General features: G+C 44.9%; 1 protein-coding gene across 2 annotated transcripts in view; it reads left to right on the top strand.

Moving 5' to 3' along the window:
• Nucleotides 1-20340, top strand: part of TSPAN9 (tetraspanin 9) — a 117990-nt gene that overhangs the window by 6930 nt on the left and 90720 nt on the right. The window contains exon 2 of one of the 2 annotated variants that reach the window (XM_026679293.2): nucleotides 19019-19090. The exons of the other annotated variant lie outside the window; for it this stretch is intronic. The gene's annotated coding sequence lies outside the window, so the exon portion shown is untranslated. The remainder of the gene's footprint in view (nucleotides 1-19018; nucleotides 19091-20340) is intronic. 2 annotated transcript variants of the gene reach the window in all.

Here is a 20340-nt window from a genome sequence, read left to right as displayed (position 1 = left end):
TCAAAAAAAGGGTTCCCAGGATGAGATGAATCTTTGAGAAAGTTTTGAACTTCCTTGAGGCAGCGGGAGCTATAACCGGCTCCAGCTATTCTTTTGCCCCACTGATCTCTAAAGGCAGCTGATAACTGTCGGGCAGCCCTGGCTCCATCTCTGCCTCCGATGCAGAGCCCTTGTCCGAGCCTTCTTCAGCCTCCAGGACTGGCCCAGGTCCCTCCCCAACCTCCTCACTGCCTGATTCTGCTGCCAGCTCCGCTAGTTGCAAGGCTAGCCACAACAGAAATATTCAACTAAAAATACAAATACTTGAAAACTTGATGAGTTGTGATAGGTTCTTGGAAAGTTATCTGTAGTGAATTTAAATTCCTTTTAAGAGGCTCCGATAAGGGTGGGGGGAGAAAGAAATCTAATTTGGCACTCTCTCAAATTATTAGAACTAGATAAATTTTGCTTCCAGCCATTATTTGTTTTAACTGAAGTTCGTAGATTAAAACCCGGAAGAAGCTCCTGGCAAGTTATTTTTCTTCTAAAGGCCACAAAACTGTTTTTAGGGTAATTGAAGAGTTTTCCAAGCAAAAGAATGAACGGCCGTCATCATGCTGAAGTCATCGTGTAAGTGGATGGCTCAGTTAGTTGAAAATTCTTCTTTATTAGGCCGCAACCATTCCAATAATTTAATTATCCAATGTTCATTCTGAAGCTCAAATTTTACAAATAGTCCTTGACTTATGACCATAATTGAGCCTGGAAGATATGGTTGTAAGGTGTGCCAGTCATTAAGCAGAACACCATGTGGCCACGCCCGATTTTACAACCGTCCTTGTAGCGTGAACACGGCAGTCATTAAGCAAACTCATTGTTTCTTTGCTGAAACTGGAAGTAAATTAGAATGAATTTAGAATTAGGATTCTTTATTGGCCAAGTGTGATTGGACACACAAGGAATTTATCTCCGGTGCATAAGCTCTCAGTGTATATACAAGCAATAAATAATCAATCATGAACAGGGGTGGGTTTCTACCGGTTCTGTCCACCTCTGTAGAACCGTTAGCTCTGAAGAGCAGCAGACATAGAACCGGTTCTATGTCTGCTGATGTTTTTGCCCACCTGCCCACCTGGGCTCTTACTTGAAAAAAAGGGCTTTTTGAAAGGCTGCTTCTCTGCACGCGGCATGCTGATGACGATTTACAGGTGCGCGCCGGCAGCGTGCAGGGAAGCACATCGTAAATCACTGAACCTCATAAATGACCGAACTGGTAGTTAACCCTGTCGGATCCCACCCCTGATCATGAACATAGTCATTGTAAAAATATAATAAATACGTTTCTGGTTTTTGAAAAACAGCAACATTTTAAATCACAGTTACGTGATTGTAAGATGTCACAAATGGGCAGGGGTTCGGGAGAGATCCTAGCTAAGATTCTGTGCTGTTTGGAGAACCCCCAAATCCCACTTCTGGCTGGCCCTGCCCACCCAACCCCACCCCTCCCAAGAGTCCCCATGCGGCCCGTTTTGGATGCAGGTAAGTGCAGGACGCACACGGAGGCTCGGGGAGGGCGAAAAACGGCCCTCCCGGAAGTTCGGGAAGGCTGGAAATGGGCCCGTTTCGGCTTCCAGAGAGCCTCAGGAGCCCGGGGGAGGCCATTTTCACCCTCCCAGAGGCTCAAGGGAAGCCTCTGGAGCCCAGGGAGGAAAAACTATTCGGAGTTTTGCAGCGTTAATTCAGTGTCAGAAAAATAAACACAGGTGGCTGGTGCTTCATTTAACGTCTTTATAAACATAATAAGTAAGTTTTACAAACCAGTTGTAGATTTCTCCAACATGGAGCAAACTCAGACAGAAACATGTTACAAGCAACTTCAGCAGCACGAGCAAAGCAGAGACAGAAGCAGTTTCATTTTCAATAGACAGACTCAGAGCTTAGCATAGCTGCAGAGTTGCAGAGCTTAATATAGAGCCACGCCTAGGCCACTTCTAGTTTCAGTTTCCATCCTAGGCTACCTCTGGTTTCAATTTCCAAAACAGTCCTCATTGGCTGACTTAGTTGCTATGCCTATTCATTGGCTGACCTTGTTATCAAGCTCTATTCCAGTTCATGAATATACTCTGACAACCTCCTGCCTTGGTGCAGGAGGCCGACTAGGCCACGCCCACCATGGCCACGCCCACCCAGCAGCCAGACAGAGAACCTGTTGCTAAAATTTTTGAAGCTCACCCCTGCAAACGGTCGTAAATGGGCCTTAGTTGTTGGGCACCCAAAATGCAATCACATGACCATGGGGAGATGGGAGTGGCCATTGAAACTTCACATCTGGGTTATAAGTGGCCCTGGGGAGGTCTATTGAAACTTCGAAGGACCGGTCATAAGTCAAGGACTAGTTGTTTCTACCTTATTCATAAATGTGTTACTGGACCTGTACAGACAAGGAGGGGTAGATTTCGGTCCAGCCAACTTTGGCTGTTGAAAGGAACAGCCAGCCTGTCAGGGTTCCAACTAATATGCCCATAGCAAACAGAACTCCGAGGCAGGTGGGTTCCTCAAATAATAGTTCTATTGGACATATCATATTGGCACAAGCTTGTGAAAACTGAATGTTCCTGCGGTTTTCACCTAATCAAAAGTAAGAGTTTCCCCCCTTTTTCCAAACACTCAGTCACATCATCCAATCAGGATGCCATCCGGTTGCCTGGTAACATCGCTCCTCCCCTCTCTGACCATCTGTGGGAATGTCCTTGGTTCCCAGGAGAATGTATTTTGTTTTGGCTACAAAACCCCAGCTACCTCAATTCCCTATCCCTCAGCTCCAGTGTGGCAACCAAGAAGCCTCAAAATGGCTCCGGCCAGGTCAGCTTTAGGGTTGACACAGTCTCTTTAGTTGCGGTATCACGACAACCTTGGGTCTGATCCACTACTGATACTTCTCAACTTATAACCATTCATTTAGTGATTGCCTGAACTTACAACGGCACTGGAAAGAGTGACTTTAGACCATTTGCGGCTATTTCAAGAGCTGTGGTGGCATACTGGTGAGAATGCAGCATTGCAGGCTAATTCTGCTGACAGCCAGCAGTTCGATTCTGACCGGTTCAAGTCTAAGTCCTATTGCTATTCCTTCCTCCCTCCCTCCTTCCCTCCCTCTCTTATTTCCTTTCTCATTCTCCTGGCGCAGTGGTTAGAGTGCAGTGTTGCAGGCTGACTCTGCCCACTGCCAGCAGTTTGATTCTGATCAGTTCAAGGTTGACTCAGCCTTTCATCCTTCCCAGGTTGGTAAAACGAGGACCCAGATTGTTGGGGGCAATAGGCTGACTCTGTCAACTGCTTAGAGAGGGCTATAAAGCACTGTAAAGCGGTATATAAGTCTAAGTGCTTCCTTCCTCCCTTATTCCTTTTCTCATTCTCCTTCCTGGTGGTGCAGTGGTTAGGATGCAGTATTACAGGGAAACTCTGCCCACTGCCTGGAGTTCGATCCTGACCAACTCCAGGTTGACTCAGACTTCTATCCTTCTGAGGAGGGTAAAATGAAGACCCAGATTGTGGGGGCAAGAGGCTGACTCTGCAAACCGCTTAGAGAGGGCTGTAAAGCACCGTAAAGCGGTATATAAGTCTAAGTGCTATGGCTATTGCAACATCCTTTCAGCCATGTGATCCAAATCTGGATGCTTAGCCACTGGCACGTATTTATGACAGAGTCCTGGGATCACGTGATCACCTTTTGCGACCCTCTGACAAGCAAGGTTGGTGGGGAAGCCAGATTCACTTAACCACCGTGTTATTAACTTCATGACACCAGTGGCCCGACTGCGGCAAGAAGGGTTGTAAAATGAGGCAGAACTCATTTAACCAACTGTCTTGCTTAGCGATGGCAGTTTTGGCTCGAATAGTGATCTAAATAGAGGACTCGCCTGTATTCAGCGTGTCTAAATCTTTGGGCGCCTGTAAAGGATCCCTTTTGATTCTTTAATCGCATTCTTGGGAATCCTCTACTGCAGCTTCCCCATGGTGTGCTGTGCTTTGTAGATGTATTTGGTGGGCAAGTGTCAGATTGCGGGAATTCTTTATTACTTCATTTTGATGCGAAGCTGACCCCTCCGGCTGCCTTAATGTGTCCCTGAAGGTTAAGGATAAAGCTGGAAAGGGAAATACTATATACCCACCTGGACCGTTTGTCAGGAAATGCGGGATATATAAATCAAAAGGAAAAACAAAATAGCTTGCTCATTCATCCCAGCCATTCTCTGATGGGAAATGACAGCTGTACCACTCACGGACTTCTGCTCAATTACTGTGCAAAACCAGGAGGTGGAAATAAATATATACGCTGTCAGATGTTATCAGATTGATATCCTTCGGGAGACCCTTCTGGGCAGGGATACGGCTGGGTAACCAAGGCCTACATTTTCTCTCACTGGTAAGAGCAATGAGAAAAATGCTTCCTCGGAGCGCTCCAAAGAGACATTCCCCTACTCCGTCCAGGGTGTTAAAAACGTAATAAACACACTTTTCTTTAGAACAGAAACGCTGGGGATTGACAGCCGTGGAACACGGCTGCTTTTCAGTGGCTTAAACCAGGGGTGCAGTTCAACTGGTGTAACAACCGATTCGGCGAGCGTGTGCTTCACGAATGTGCGCACCAAACATGCATGTGATGATCCAGGGCGTGGCACAAAGTCAGCACAGTCAGATAATCAGTAGGAGTCCCTTTATTAGCTCCAACTTTGCCCCCAATGTCCTGGTTACCTTCTGGCTGGAGAAAAACTCTCCAAGGAACAGCCTTTGGCTGCAGAGAATCAAGTCCAAAATGTGGTCAACAAAAACTGTAATTATAAGTCCAATCAAAGCAAAATGAGGTAATTAGTTTGATAGGGCAGGAGAAGGAATTCCAGACTTGAAGGAACAGCTGTAATTCAACATGGTTGGGAGGATGCCAGGAATGTAGATAGCCTGCCGCACTCAGCATGCATCTCTTTTAAATTCTCTTCCTTGGTTAATGAAGGAAATCAGGGCCCTTTCCTCCCCAGTAAGCCACGCAACCCACATTGCTCTCTTCTCCATTCCTTCCTCCGTGCCCCCAGGATGAAGAGGGGTGGGCCTGGGTCTTCCTCTGAACTCCTTCTCCCTTGTTCTACCTCTTCCCTGCTCTGCCCAGCCGGACTTTGCCCTTCCCCAGTTTCCTCCACAGCCAACAGAGCCACACTCCCACCCCCTGTCAGCTGTTCATCTTCCTCCTTGGATTCAGACTCCGACAGAGGCATGGCAGCGCACTTCACGCACACGCAGAGCGTTTGCTACTGACCCTCTCCTGCAATCCCTGTGTCAAACAGCTAACATATGGCAATCTGATGTGTCGCGCGAATTAGCTGAGCTTGAAAACCAGGATATGAAGCACAGGCTAGAGTCCAGGCGGATGGGTGGACACAACAGCTGATCGTTGGAGCGAACCGGTTTGCTCCCAGCAGATGTTTGGAGCAACCGGTTCGCTCGAACCGGGCCGAACCAGTAGAGTCCTGCCGCTGGCTTAAACACTTTTATATCAGTACATTTCAACCAAGAGTAAGCTACAGGTAGTCCTTGAGTTACAAACATTCATTTAGTGATCATTCGAAGTTACAACGGCACTGAAAAAAGTGACTTATGGACCGTTTTTCATATTTATGACCATTGCAGCCTGCCCAGGGTCACGTGATCGAAATTTGGATGCTTGGCCACCGTCTCATATTTATGATGGTTACAACATCCTGGGATTCATGTCATCCCCTTTTGCGACCTTTGGACGAGCAAAGACCACTGTATCTTCTTTGTCCTTTATTTTGAATGTCAATCTATCCATCTCTGCACAGTCTAGTATTTATCGAATTACATCCTCATCTGATGGGGTGTTCTCATTTTTCCAATATTGTGCAAATACAATCTTTCCTGCTGTCAATCATGCAAAACTAGATATATAATCCCTTTATCATAGCCTTCTGGCATTATACCCAACAAAAATATTTCTGGTTTCATATCTATATGTTGTTTGATCATCTTTTCCAACCACGTATGTATTTTTGTCCAATATTTTCTTGCTTTCATACAAGTCCACCACATATAATAAATACCTGGGGTCTGATTATACTTCCAACACTTGGCGGACATGTTGCTAAACATTTTTGCTAATCTTGCCAGTGGCAAGTTCCACCTATAAAACAGCCATGCATCATTGATGGCCCTGTGTCCACTGAAGTCTCTGAGTTACAGCTTTTATGGGTTGTAAAACAAACATTTTTTATTTGTTTTGCAATCTCATCTTTTAAACAAAAAAGGGACAATAATAGCCAGGCGACTTTGGCTTACAGAGAGCAACAAACAACAGTGGAGATCTTTGTAAACTTGTAAACATGGGTTTAGGACGAGATCTTCAGCAAACACAGTTTCTATTCCTGACCACGATCACATGCGGTTTAATAATGCTCTTTCTTTTCTTTTGCTGTGAGCCTTTCCTTTGATAGCAACTGAAGAAGGCTTGATTGACTGGACGATTCAGATGATTTAACAATAGATGCTTGTCCACAGATCATGGCTTAGAGTCAGCTGGTACCGGGCATTTATAAGGGAGGAGAAAACTTCAGGAAACGCAGCCATCAAACCTTGTTTAATCGGGAAAGCCTCCACTGCGTTCCCATTGCTGAACACAGCTTAAAAAATGGAGAGGCATAACTTCTGAGCAGCTTCGACATTTCTTAGGAATTTATGGCTTTACACGTTGAAATGCACAATCTGCAGTTTCAATCTTTTAAAGTAACAGTTACAGTACAGCATTAGGCACAAGAAAAAGGTACAGATAATCCTCAACTTATGATCACCATCAAGCCCAAATTTTCTGTTGTTAAAGTGAGATATTCATTAAGCGCCCTTTTAGAATAGAATAGAATAGAATAGAATAGAATAGAATAGAATAGAATAGAATAGAATAGAATAGAATAGAATTCTTTATTGGCCAAGTGTGATTGGACACACAAGGAATTTGTCTTGGTGCAAATGCTCTCAGTGTACATAAAAGAAAAGATACATTCGTCAAGAGTCAAGAATCATAAGGTACAACACTTAATAATAGTCATAGGGTACAATAAGCAATCAAATCATACGAGGAAACAGTCAATATAAATCCTAAGGATACAAGCGACAAAGTTACAGTCATACAGTCACAAGTGGAAGGGGATGGGTGATAAGGAGTGGTGAGAAGATTAAATAGTAATAGTAGTGCAGACTTTGTAAATAGTTGGACAATGCTGAGGGAATTATTTGTTTAGCAGAGTGATGGCATTGGGGGAAAAACTGTCCTTGTGTCTAGTTGTTCTGATGTGCAATGCTCTACAGCGTTGTTCTGAGGGTAGGAGTTGAAAAGTTTATGTCCGGGATGTGAGGGGTCTGTAGATATTTTCACAGCCCTCTTTTTGACTCGTGCAGTATACAGGTCCTCAATGGAAGGCAGGTGGGTAGTAATTGTTTTTTCTGCAGTCCTAATTACTTTCTGAAGTCTGTGTCTGTCCTGTTGGGTTGCAGAACCAAACCAGACAGTTATAGAGGTGCAGATGACAGACTCAATAATTCCTCTGTAGAACTGGATCAGCAGCTCCTTAGGCAGTTTGAGCTTTCTGAAGTTGGCGCAGAAAGAACATTCTTTGTTGTGCTTTTTTGACAATGTTTTTGATGTTAGGTGTCCATTTTAGGTCATTATGACTTTCCTTGCCTCGGTTCTTATGTGAATCACTGCAGCTGATAAGTTACTAACCCGGTTGTTAAGCGAATCAGGCTTCCCCATTGACTTTGCTGGCCAGATGGTTGCAAAAGGTGACCTCGGGACACCGTGGCGGTCATAAGTACGAGCGAATGGCCAAGCCATCTGAATTTAGATCACACGATCATGGGGATGTTACAGCGGTTATAACTGTGAAAAACGGCCATAAGTCACTTTTTTTCTGGGCCCCTGTAATGTCGAACAGTCACTAAATGAACTATTGTAAGTCGAGGACTACCCATATGCATAGTTGAAAATGTGTAAAAGACTCTGACGTTTGAAGGTTGGCTGAATTTATGAAGGGGAAAAAATGGAAAATGAGAACAATATAGACCAGTGGCCACCAACCGGTGGGCCGGGGACCACTGTTGGTCCACGAGAAAATTTTGGTGGTCTGCAGAGTAATGTCCCCCCTAAAGCAATTAATCTAGGCTGCGAGGGAACACAAGGCTGCGCTGCCCACATGGCTCACCCACTCGCTGGCCCCCACCCTTCGGCTGAGCACAAACCTTACCTTGAGAATAGCCACGCAAGCTGGAACTGGAAAATAAGACCAACAGCAGGGGAGGGAAATCTGCCCCGGGGTGACTTACTGACGTTGGTGGGAAAGTCGATGCCACGTTCCAGAGCTGCAGTAGTCACAGGACTGGCCCTTTGGTCATCCCGGAGCTACTCCTCCGGTCCATGGCAGGCTGGTTCACCTGGATGGAGGAGCAGCTGCTCCGGGATGACCAAAGGGCCAGTCCTGTGACTACTGCAGCTCTGGAATATGGCACCGATTTTCCCACCAACGTCAGCAAGCCACCGTCAGTCAAAATTCATATTAGCGGTCCGTGGGATTTGAAACTATGAGTTTGGTGGTCCCTGAGGTCCAAAAGGTTGGTGACCCTTGGTACAGACATGTTGCAAAATATGACTGCAGTAGACTTAAAGCACCACTGAATTAATCCTTTCCATTATTACAACTTGGCTAGCCATCACACGAGCCTTTTAAAGTAACGCATATTATGCCACCCGTAGTAAAGGACAGGAAGCAAAAGAAATTGGAGAAGGGGATAAAGATAAAACACAGACTCACTAAAATTAATTTATATCCACCCCGCTCCTATAAGCATCCCCTGTTTACTATTTGGCACACAGCTGTGTTTTAATGACCTCCATACTACACCAATTCACAACTGTCTTTCCCACCCCCTCTTTTTAAAGAATCTTCTCAGCTTCCTTTCCATTCATATTCAGGTCCTCGCTTCTCTTGGCATTGCAAATCTTTCATCTCTCACCAACGGCGCAGTGTCAGATGCACCCACGTTCAAATCCCTACCCAACATGCTTCTGTCACCATTAGCATCTTTCCACGTGTATCATAAATACATTAAACAGCCAAGAGGACGTAGATTCTTGCCTGACACCCTGTACCAGTCATTAAGCATTCTCTTTATTCTTGCACAAAGTTTATTCTGCACACGGCGGAAGGCAGGACATGGAGTGATGGATGGAAACGAATCAAGGAGAGAAGCGATCTAGAACTAAGGAGAAATTTCCCAACAGTGAGAATAATTTAAGTAGTGGAACACTTAGGCAAGAAAAAACCAAAAGTACACATACAGACTGGGTGAAGCCAGGCTCAATAGCAGGAACTGGGAGAGGGATCTTGGAGTCTTAGTGGACAACCAGCTAAATAGGAGCCAGCAGTGTGCAGCAGCAGCAGCCAAAACAGCTAATGCAATCCTAAGTTGCATCAAAAGAGGGATATAAAATCGAGATCAAGTGAGGTATTAATACCATTCTATAAAGCCTTAGTAAGACCACAGCTAGAATACTGCATCCAGTTTTAGTCACCACACTATAAAAAAGATGTTGAGACTCTAGAAAAAGTACAAAGAAGAGCAACCAGGATGATTAGGAAGCTGGAGACTAAAACATACGATGAACGATTGCAGGAAATGGGCTTGGCTAGTCTAGTAAAGAGAAGGACCAGGGGAAACATGATAGCGGTCTTCCAATATTTGAGGAGCTGCCATAGAGAGGAGGAAGGGGTCAAGCTATTCTCCAAAGCACCTGAAGGCCAGACAAGGAATAATGGATGGAAACTGAACAAGGAGAGATTCAATCTGGAAATAAGGAGAAACTTTCTGACAGTCTAGAACAATCAACCCATGGAACAGAAGTTGTGGGAGCGCCATCACTTGAGACCTTCAAGAAGAGATTGGACTGCCATTTGTCAGAAATGGTATAGGATCTCCCGCTTGGGCGGGGGGTTGGACTAGATGACCTACAAGCTCCCCTCCAACTCTGATTATCTGTTATCTGTCCCTTCCAACTCTGTTATTCTGTTATTTAAGGCTTCTCGTATAAAGTGAGACTAGAAAAAACTTGATTTCCCCCTCCCCCCACATTGCCCTCCTCCCCTCCAAATACAGATGGCCAAATTGCACACTAGATGGCAGCGGAGACAAATCCGGAGCTTGAAACAACAATCAACCCATGGAACAGAAGCTGTCTTCGGAAGTTGTGAGAGCGCCATCACTTGAGACTTTCAAGAAGGATTGGACTGCCATCTGTCAGAAATGGTGTAGGGTCTCCCGCTTGGGCGGGGGATAGGACTAGATGACCTACAAGGTCCCTGCCAACTCTGATTATCTGTTTTCTGTTAGAAGTTGTGTCTGCTCCATCAGATCCGTTGAAGTCTGTGTCTGTCTTGTTGGGTTGCAGAACCAAACCAGACAGTTATAGAGGTGCAGATGACAGACTCAATAATTCCTCTAGAACTGGATCAGCAGCTCCTTGGGCAGTCTGAGCTAGATGCAGTATTCCAGGTGTGGTCTTACTAAGACATTATAGAGCAGTATTATTACGTCATGTGATCTTGATTCTATGTCTCTGTTCATGCATCCTAGGATTGCATTGGCTTTTTTGACTGCCGCCGCACACTGCTGGCTCTTATTTAAATGATTGTCTACTAGGACTCCAAGATCCCTCTCACAGATACTACTGTTGAGCCTGGTTTCACCTACCTGTACTTTTGGTTTTTCTTGTCTAAGTGCAAGATCTTAGTTTTCTCTACATTGAATTTTATTTTGTTGGATAAAGCCCAGCGTTCAAGTCAGTTGAGATCCATCTGGATATTTGAGCCTATCTTCTGGGGTGTTGGCTATTTCTGCCAGCTTAGTGCCATCTGCAAATTTGATGAGTTCTCCTTCTGTTCCCTCATCTAAATGGTTTACAAAAATATTGAAGAGTATTGGGTCTAAGACAGAACCTTGTGGTACCCCACTGCTTTCTTCTCTCCATGTAGATGTAATTCCATCAAAGACTACACATTGAGCTCAGTTCGTCAGCCAGTTACAAATCCATCTGGTGGTGATGCTGTCTATCCCAGTGGTCGCCAACTGGTGGGCCGGGGACCACTGATAGTCCACGAGAAAATTTTGATGGTCTGCAGAGAAATGTTCCCCCCAAAGCAATTAATCCAGGCTGCATGGGAACACAAGGCTGTGCTGCCCACATGGCCTGCCCACCCGTTGGCCCCCACCCTTCAGCCGAGCACAAACCATACCCTGAGTAGAGCCACGTGAAGTGGAACTGGAAGGTAAGACCAACAGTGGAGGAGGGAAATCCTCCCCAGGGTGGCTTGCTGACGTTGGTGGGAAAGTCGGTCCCATATTCCAGAGCTGCAGTAGTCACAGGACTGGACCTTTGGTCATCCCAGAGTAGCTCCTCCAGTCCATGGCAGGCCGGTGCACCTGGGATGCTGCTCCGGGATGACCAAAGGGCCAGTCCTGTGACTACTCTGGAATATGGGACCGACTTTCCCAAAAACCTCATTGGTGGTCCGCGGGATTTTAAAATTATGAGTTTGGTGGTCCCTGAGGTCCAAAAGGTTGGTGACCCCTGGAGTATCCCACATTTTTCTAGTTTACCCAGAAGGAAGTGGTGGTCTATTTTGTCAAATGCCTTACTGAAATCCAGGTATATTATGCTCACTGCAATTTCGCAGGTCCGCTAATTTAGTCACTTTGTCAAAGAATGAAATATGATTTCTGTTTTTGACAAACCCATGTTGGCTTCGGTTAGCAAACCATTGTGGGAGAGGCTTACACCTAATGCAGCAAAATGTTGCTACTTTTAGCCAGATTACCGTAATTCATTTTTATTAGTTGACAGATATTGCAGAGTGCTCCAGAAATTTAAATCAAAGAGAACTAATCAACTGGTGGTGAATGTCCCTGTATAACTGGCAATACAGAAAAACATGGCTTGTGGTTTCTATGGCATCCATACCACAAGGGCACTATCGGGTTTCGTATGGGGTTTGCCTATATTTCTGTTCCAGGACAGCTGTGGGGTGATCATTAAATCCAGCTAAGGATAAAGCTGTCCTAAATTTGGGGACTGTGACATGATACAAGTATGAGGCTGGTTTAGAAACTAAATTCCACTCTGCGTTTTCTCTGCTCCTTTTAATTCTGATGTCCTTGTTGTCTTTGACCAGATTTCAGGAGATCAAGGAGACAAATTCCTCGTGTGTCCAACCATACTTGGCCAATAAACCTATTCTGTTCTGTTCCATTCCTGTCCATTACATTCCATATTTTCTATTCTGTTCTGTTCCATTTGTTCCATTGTGTTCCCCCCATTCTGTTCCATCCCATCCCATTTCATATTTTCTATTCCATTCCATCCCATCCCATATTTTCTATTCCATTCCATATTTTCCATCCCTTTCCATATTTTCTATTCTGTTCTATTCCATTTGTTCCATTCTGTTCCATCTATTCTTGATCCATCCCATCCCATCCCATCCCATCCCAACCCATTCCATATTTTCTATTCCATTCCATATTTTCCATTTCATCCCATCTTTTCTATTCCATTCCATATTTCCCATCCCATCCCATTCTATATTTTTTGTTCTGTTCTGTTCCGTTTGTTCCATTCTGTTACATCCATTCTGTTCCGTTCTGTCCTGTCCCGTCCTGTCCCGTCCCATTCCATCCCATCCCATTCCATATTTTCTTTCATCCCATCCCATTCCATATTTTCCATTCCATTCTATTCCATATTTTCCATCCCACCCCATCCTCTGTATTCCATTCCATATTTCCCATCCCATCCCATCCCATTCTATATTTTCTGTTCTGTTCTGTTCCATCCATTCTGTTCTGTTCCGTTCCATCCCATCCCGTCTGGTCCCATCCCATCCCATTCCATATTTTCCATTCCATTCCATTCCATATTTTCCATCCCATCCCATCCCATTCCATTCTATATTTTCTGTTCTGTTCTGTTCCATCCATTCTGTTCTGTTCCGTTCCATCCCATCCCGTTTGGTCCCATCCCATTCCATATTTTCTATTCCATTCCATCCCATCCTTTGTATTCCATTCCATATTTCCCATCCCATTTTATTCTATATTTTCTGTTCTGTTCTGTTCCATCCATTCTGTTCTGTTCCATTCCGTTCCATCCCATCCCGTCCGATCCCATCCCATTCCATATTTTCCATTCCATTCCATTCCATTCCATATTTTCCATCCCACCCCATCCCATTTTTTATATTCCATTCCATATTTCCCATCCCATCCCATTCCATTGTATATTTTCTGTTCTGTTCTATCCATTCTGTTCTGTTCCATTCTGTTCCATCCCATCCCGTCTGTTCCCATCCCATTCCATATTTTCCATTCCATTCCATATTTTCCATCCCATCCCATCCCATTTTTAATATTCCATTCCATATTTCCCATCCCATTCCATATTTTCTGTTTTGTTCTGTTCTGTTCCATTCTTCTGAACAGAATGCACAATCTTGCTCTCATCTTCAATTTTTTTGCAGGTCTCCTTATCTGATCTTTCTCATCTATCCCTTTCTGCCCTTCATCCTCACAACCCACCTCCTGCCTCTCGTAGTTATCTTTCATCTCCCATCCAAATTCTAACCCAACCCAATCCTGCTTAGCTTTCTCGGGATTTAGCCCAATTCGCTTGCGGTGAAAAAAGAAGAAATATCTGTTTCCGTCGGCTCGCTACCATTTCTGTGATTGTTCAGTTCAAATCCTCAACAGCAGAAAGCATCGTGTAAAAACCTTAAATATTAACATAATGTAATATTAACTAATTTATAAGATAATATTGTATGATATATTATTACTATTTTATCATTTTATTATATGATTCTCTCTTCTATTAGTTTTATTTTAATATGAGGTTTTTATATTCTTGTAAGCCGCCTTGAATCCCCATCTGCAAATAGACAGCAATATAAATCTCCTAAATAAACAAATAAATAAAATAACAGTCATTTGTGTGGAATGGTATGGGGTCTTCTGCTTGAACAGGGGTGGGATTAGAAGACCTCAGAGAAAAGTAAAGTCCTACACTTAGGCAAGAAAAACCAAAAGGACACATATAGACTGGGTGAAACCAGGCTCAATAGCAGTAACTGTGAGAGGGATCTTGGAGTCTTAGTGGACAACCAGCTAAATAGGAGCCAGCAGTGTGCAGCAGCAGTCAAAAAAGCTAATGCAATCCTAAATTGCATTAACAGAGGGATACAATCAAGATCAAGGGAGGTACTAATGCCACTCTATAAAGCCTTAGTAAGACCACAGCTAGAGTACTGCATCCAGTTTTGGTCATCACATTATAAAAAAGATGTTGAGACTAGAAAAAGTGCAGAGAAGAGTAACCAAGATGATTAGGGGACTGGAGGCTAAAACATACGATGAACGGTTGCAGGAACTGGGCCTGGCTAGTCTAGTGAAGAGGAGGACCAGGGGAGACAGGATAGCGGTCTTCCAATATTTGAGGGGCTGCCACAGAGAGGAGGAAGGGGTCAAGCTATTCTCCAAAGCACCTGAAGGCCAGACAAGGAATAATGGATGGAAACTGAACAAGGAGAGACTCAACCTGGAAATAAGGAGATACTTTCTGACAGTCTAGAACAATCAACCCATGGAACAGAAGCTGTGGGAGCGCCATCACTTGAGACCTTCAAGAAGAGACTGGACTGCCATTTGTCAGAAATGGTGTAGGATCTCCCGCTTGGGCGGGGGGTTGGACTAGATGACCTACAAGGTCCCTTCCAACTCTGATCATCTTTTATCTGTCCCTTCCAATTCTGTTATTCTGTTATTTAAGGCTTCTCGTATAAAGCGAGATTAGAAAAAACTTGATTCCCCCCCCATTGCCCTCCTCCCCTCCAAATACAGATGGCCAAATTGCACACTAGATGGCAGCGGAGACAAATCCGGAGCTTGAAACAGCAGGAACAAAAATGCAGGCGAAGCTGTCACAATCAAAATTTGCACTATTTCATATTTATGAAAGTCTGCCAGGGAAATCCGAGACCCCCAGGGGGAATTGATGAGTTCTCTATCTCAGCCGGCCGACGACAAAGATTGAAGGCTGGTCAGGGGCTTCGAACCAGGCTGCTTCACGGGGCCTCATGACGGGATTCGAAACGGTGGCCATCCTTTGGTGTGGCCTCCCGCAGGCTACTACCCACCCCCAGCCTCTCACCTCCCAACCTCCCCGTTTTCTGTCCATCCATGCGTGTGTGCTCGCATTAGGAGCTGCAGCGAAGTAAGCAGGCTGCACACTCACACACACACACACACACACACACACCCTCCCAAGCTGGTGGGGGTCTCCTTGGACAGCTGCCAGAGCCTTCCCATACAGACAGTTCCCTGGATGCTTCCTGCAGTCCTCCATCAATGGTTTTTTTAATTGAATGATAAAGTATTATAAAACACAAAATGAAAAATAAATAGAAAAGCAACGGGGAGTTAAGGGCAAAGAGAAGTGAGGAAAGATAAGAAAGAAAGAAAAAAGAAGCATTGACTTTAGACTCTCTCTGTTACGCTAAAACAAGGCATTGACATCAAATCGCAACTTTTTGCTTTTCCTTAATACTACAAACAAGCCATTTCTAGAAAGATCTATCCGTCTAATAGGTAAAACCCAAAGTCAGAGTTTCATTCTTCTCCACATCAAGCACGAAGTTCAGAAGCAGTTTCCAAGTGGAAACAAAAGTACTTATGTTTCTTTTCCTTAATTAAAATAATCAATTTTGCCATTTCGGCCAGCTCCATCCACTTCTGCAACCATTCGTCCAGTGTCCTTCCATTTTTGAGCATACAATAGTCCTGCTGCGGTCAACTTATATAATAACAATGTTCCAAGTTTCCCCCCCAATTCTTTTTCCATTAAACCCAAGAGGAAAAAGTTCTGGTTTCATCTTTATCTCCATTTTCAAGGTGCTTCCAGCAGTCCTGACTTCTCGAGCCACGCGAGAAGTTTTTATATCCAAAATATATATTTTATTCTTTTGACTGTTTTCCATCTCCCCTTGAAACATAAACAGAATCCACAATGGTCCGAAGAAATCGGTGTCTCCGCTAGATAATTGTGCAGTCAAGCTGAAACTAAATTAATCAAGCAAAAATACCCTGTTTCTGCAAAAATATGACCTACCTTGAACGTAAGTCCTAGCTTGATTTTTACATGTGCGCCCAATATAAACCCTACCCCCAAAATAAGCCCTAATTAAGATCCTGCCCACTCCAGAGCACACGGGTAAAAATTAAGCTAGGGTGGGGATGGAGGGGTGGTGGTGGTGGAGCTGCCCTACTACTTACCTTTGGACAGTTGTAACCAGGCCTTGAACACCCCAACACCTGCCTTGCCAGCCCATTTCTTCTGTAGCCAGCAAGGCTGGCAAGGCTTTCCTGAAGGCCTCTGTAGCTCATAACAAAGCTCAGGATCGATCCAGAGCTCAGTTATTGGCTGCAGAGGCCTTCAGGAAAGCTTTGCCGGCCACAGAAAAAGAAATTCCTGAAGGCCTCTGACAGCGAAAAGGAGGCCAGAGGTGATGCACGCAAGTGAGGTTAGTCAGTGGATGACATCCCCTGAAAATAAGACCTGGTGTCTTTTTTTGGTGGCAAAAAAATATACGGCAGGGTCTTATTTTCGGGGAAACAAGGAAGCAAATGGAAAATGCTTTACTGAAACTTCCTCAAACTCACCAAATAAGTTACCCAGACCTAATTCATACATCAAAGGAGAAGGTCTGCAAACACAAATAGAGTTAATGAAATTAGGTCTCCCGACGGAACTGCATGTTCACAAGGATAAACACACACACACACACCCCTCTTAAGTGTTACCCTAGAATCAACACGTAGACACTTCCACACCCTGGACAAATTCTACCTATAAAAGTCTGCCTCTGTACCCCATTTTTCTGCAGCTGCCCCTAAAAAGCGAATGGTTTTGCTTTTGGGAATAAATAGCTGTTCGTTCCTCACAGCTGCCTGGATCTCATTTTTATTTACTCTTGCGCAGCCCTGGCTTGAGCCAGAACCCCAAGTTATTCTTCTCACAGCCAGGAGTGGATTTTTGCAAAATTGTATAAAAAGAGGAAGGCTAACTAACCCCCTTTTCATCCCAGAGGTGCTTTTTCCAAAAGGCAGAACGACTTTCTTGATTTTTTTTTCCTTTGAAAACGCCTTGCTTCTCAAAGAAAAGCTTCCGAGATAAAACCCAAGAAAGTCCAGTTGCCTTTAAAAAAACAACAACACTTTGGGGACAATTATGACTTGGATGATTGAGAATCTCCATAGATATATATCCGTGATGGCGAACCTATGGCACATGTACCACAGGTGGCATACAGAGCCATTTGTGTGGGCACATGCGCCCCAGCCAAACTTACCTGCACTACGCATGCATGCGCCTCCCAGCTGGTTTTCGGCCTGTTTGAGGACTTTTTCGCCCTCCTGGGGGCTCAAGGGAAGCCTCTGCAGCCTTTGGAGGCCGAAAAACAGACTTTCTGGAAATACCGGAAGTGCCAAAACCGGAAGTGCCAAAAACCGGAAGTGCCGAAATGGGCCCATTTTTGGGCTTCCAAAGGCTGCAGAGGGTGAAAACAGCCTCAAAAGGCTGAAAACCAGCTGGGAGTTGTGTGCATGCATAGTCCAGGTAAGGGGATGGGTTGTGCGGGGGGACGCATTGCATTGTGGGTGCTGGCATGTGTGCATGCGCTTTCGACACACTACAACATAGAGGTTCACCATCACTGATATATATCCTCCTCTTCCTTTTACTATTTTTTTTATCGGTGATAGGCTGCTGCTGGTTCAGACTGGTTCGCCCGTACTGGTAGTTCCGACCATGGTGCTATCCCATCCTATATATCTGGCTTACTTGCCCCATCCATGCAGCCCGGCTGATTTCTACACCTCATTCACTCTACTCACTGCAGCTGCCGCGCGCAGGAAATCTCCATGTTTTTTCAGCCATGCACATTTTCAGTTCTGCGCTAGGTGAACCAGTTGTTACGTTATATGCAGCCCACCTCTGTTTTTGTTCTGACCCGGGCTTCGTAAACTGCAATCACGCACAAACTTATTTTAAAAACAAGACTTATTTTATTGCAACGCTGGGAATTGTTTTCATTCTCAGCCGGAATTAATCTCAACTAGTCCCCCAAGATAAGCACACACCTTTCAGTTCTGTGAAGTGCTGCCAAAAACAGTAGTATCAAATTAACTAGAAAAGAAACCAACCGAAGTACAAAAAAACCCAACCAAAGTACAAAGAGCTTCAAGAATGACTCTGAACCGATCAAACTACTTTGCTTCCTGCAAAGGTTTCGTCATCTTGGACTGACTTTTATTCCTTATGGGAGGGGCAATCACCTCCTAGCCTTATTCCCGAGTCGCCCCGTTGTGTCAGCTGCTCTCGCCTTCTAGCAGCTCTGTACATATGCACACTGGGAACAGGTTCCCCTGGCTCCTCTGCCTCTCTGCTGCCAGATTCCGAAGGCTCTGGAGTTGGCACACAACTCCCAGATTGTCCTGGCCCCATCCCTGCATCGGATGCAGGATCCTTGCCCGAATCCTCTCCAGACTACCTGACTGGCCCCCGTTCTTCCCCACTGTCTGATTCTGCTGCCATCTGCACCAGCTGCTGGCTAACCACAATAATTTTTAACCCTTTTGCTTAGTTTTTGGCTGAGTTTGCACAACATGCCAACCTAGTTTAAAACAAGTCTGCAGTATCCGGGGTTCACGATGTTGTGGGAATGCAACTTTCAACTAGCAGGATGGACACAGAGGAAACCAACCAGCCCTTTTGATTCCTGTGGCTTAGCTTAGGGCATTGTCACCACATGTGTCCGTGCTAGACTCAGAGTTTGTCTGTGTGGTACTTAACTTTTGTGTGTGGGCCTCTGTGTTGCAGGAGAAAGAGAGAAAAGCTACAGCCCATTGATAAGCTCCATCCAGCTAGAGATCAGAAGTGACGTTGCAGGAGGTATGTTCCCATATTTGCTATTTTTAAAGGGTGCATTTGTAGTTTTGGGTGCAGGAACTGTTGCGGGCTCTGACCGCTTTCCTTTTTGGGGGTGCTTCTCTGCTGCATAGCATTGAACCCCTTTCTAAGCCTGTTGGGTTCCATTTTTAAACACGCCAAAAACACCGAAGGTGTTTTTCCAAAAAGCATAGGACTTTTAATGTTTTTTTTTCCTGTTGAAAACATTTCACATCTCATCCAAGACGCTTCTTCCATTCTGTCTGAACAATGGGGAATGGAAAGAACGAGCCCAAAATTTATGCTGTTAAATGAGACATTTGTGAAGTGAGTTTTTGCCCCATTTTCTCGCCAGGTTTGTGAAGTGAATCCCTGCAATTCTTAAATTAGTAACCTGGTTGTTAAGTGAATCTGGTTTCCCCCAATGACTTTGCTTGTCAGAAGGTTGCCAAGGGTGCGGGGGTTGCATGATCATGGGAGACTGCAACTGTCATAAGTGTGAGTCCATTGTCAAGCATCTGAATGTAAATCACATGAGCATGAGGATACTGCAATGGTCACAAGTGTGAGAAACGGTCCCTTTTTTCAGTGCCGTTGTAACTTGGAACCACTAAATGAATGGTTGGAAGTTGAGGAACAGTCTGTATTCTTTGCAATAGACACAAGGAAGGTTGCTTCTTCTGCTGGTTGACTCAGATGCCTTCAGGCTTGACTTCTCCGGTCAACGTCGGTGTCATGCCCCTGTTGGAATCTGATTCTGAGGGGGAGGTCAAACAGTTGACAGGGCATGGGAGTGTGGCTCTGGTGGGTGTGGAAGGGCACAGTCCGGCTGGGCATTCAGAGGAAGACCCAGGCCCACCCTTTCTTCATCCTAGGGCATGCAGGGAGGAACGGATAAGGGAGCAACGTGGGTTACGGGGGAGAAAAAGGCCCTGATTCCCTTCATTATCTGCAGCTGGGAAAACAGGATATAAAGGGTGTTTGCGCACAGCACCTTGCTGGAAGCAAAGCATGCATTATCTTTGTTTGTCAAGTCTTATCTGGGTTCTGGCGTCCTCCCAACTGTGTGTGTTTCGTTGTCTTTTGAAGTCTGCAATTCCTTATCCTGCCCTGTCTCGTTAATTGCTGCAGCGTGGTTTGTGTTGGTTTTTACTTATAACCTATATGTACTTTGGGGTCGGAATGAATTTCTTCCCTTTCAAAACTGTTCTTGGGAGAATTTCTTCTCCAGCCGATGATAACTGGACATTGGG

This window comes from Notechis scutatus, chromosome 6 (assembly GCF_049901735.1).
Source record: "Notechis scutatus isolate UNSWTSFEM ecotype Mainland chromosome 6, rNotScu1.2, whole genome shotgun sequence".
Taxonomy (NCBI): Eukaryota; Metazoa; Chordata; class Lepidosauria; order Squamata; family Elapidae; genus Notechis; species Notechis scutatus.
The sequence above is the reverse complement of the archived record's forward strand: the minus strand, read 5'-3'. Positions and strand labels throughout refer to the sequence as shown.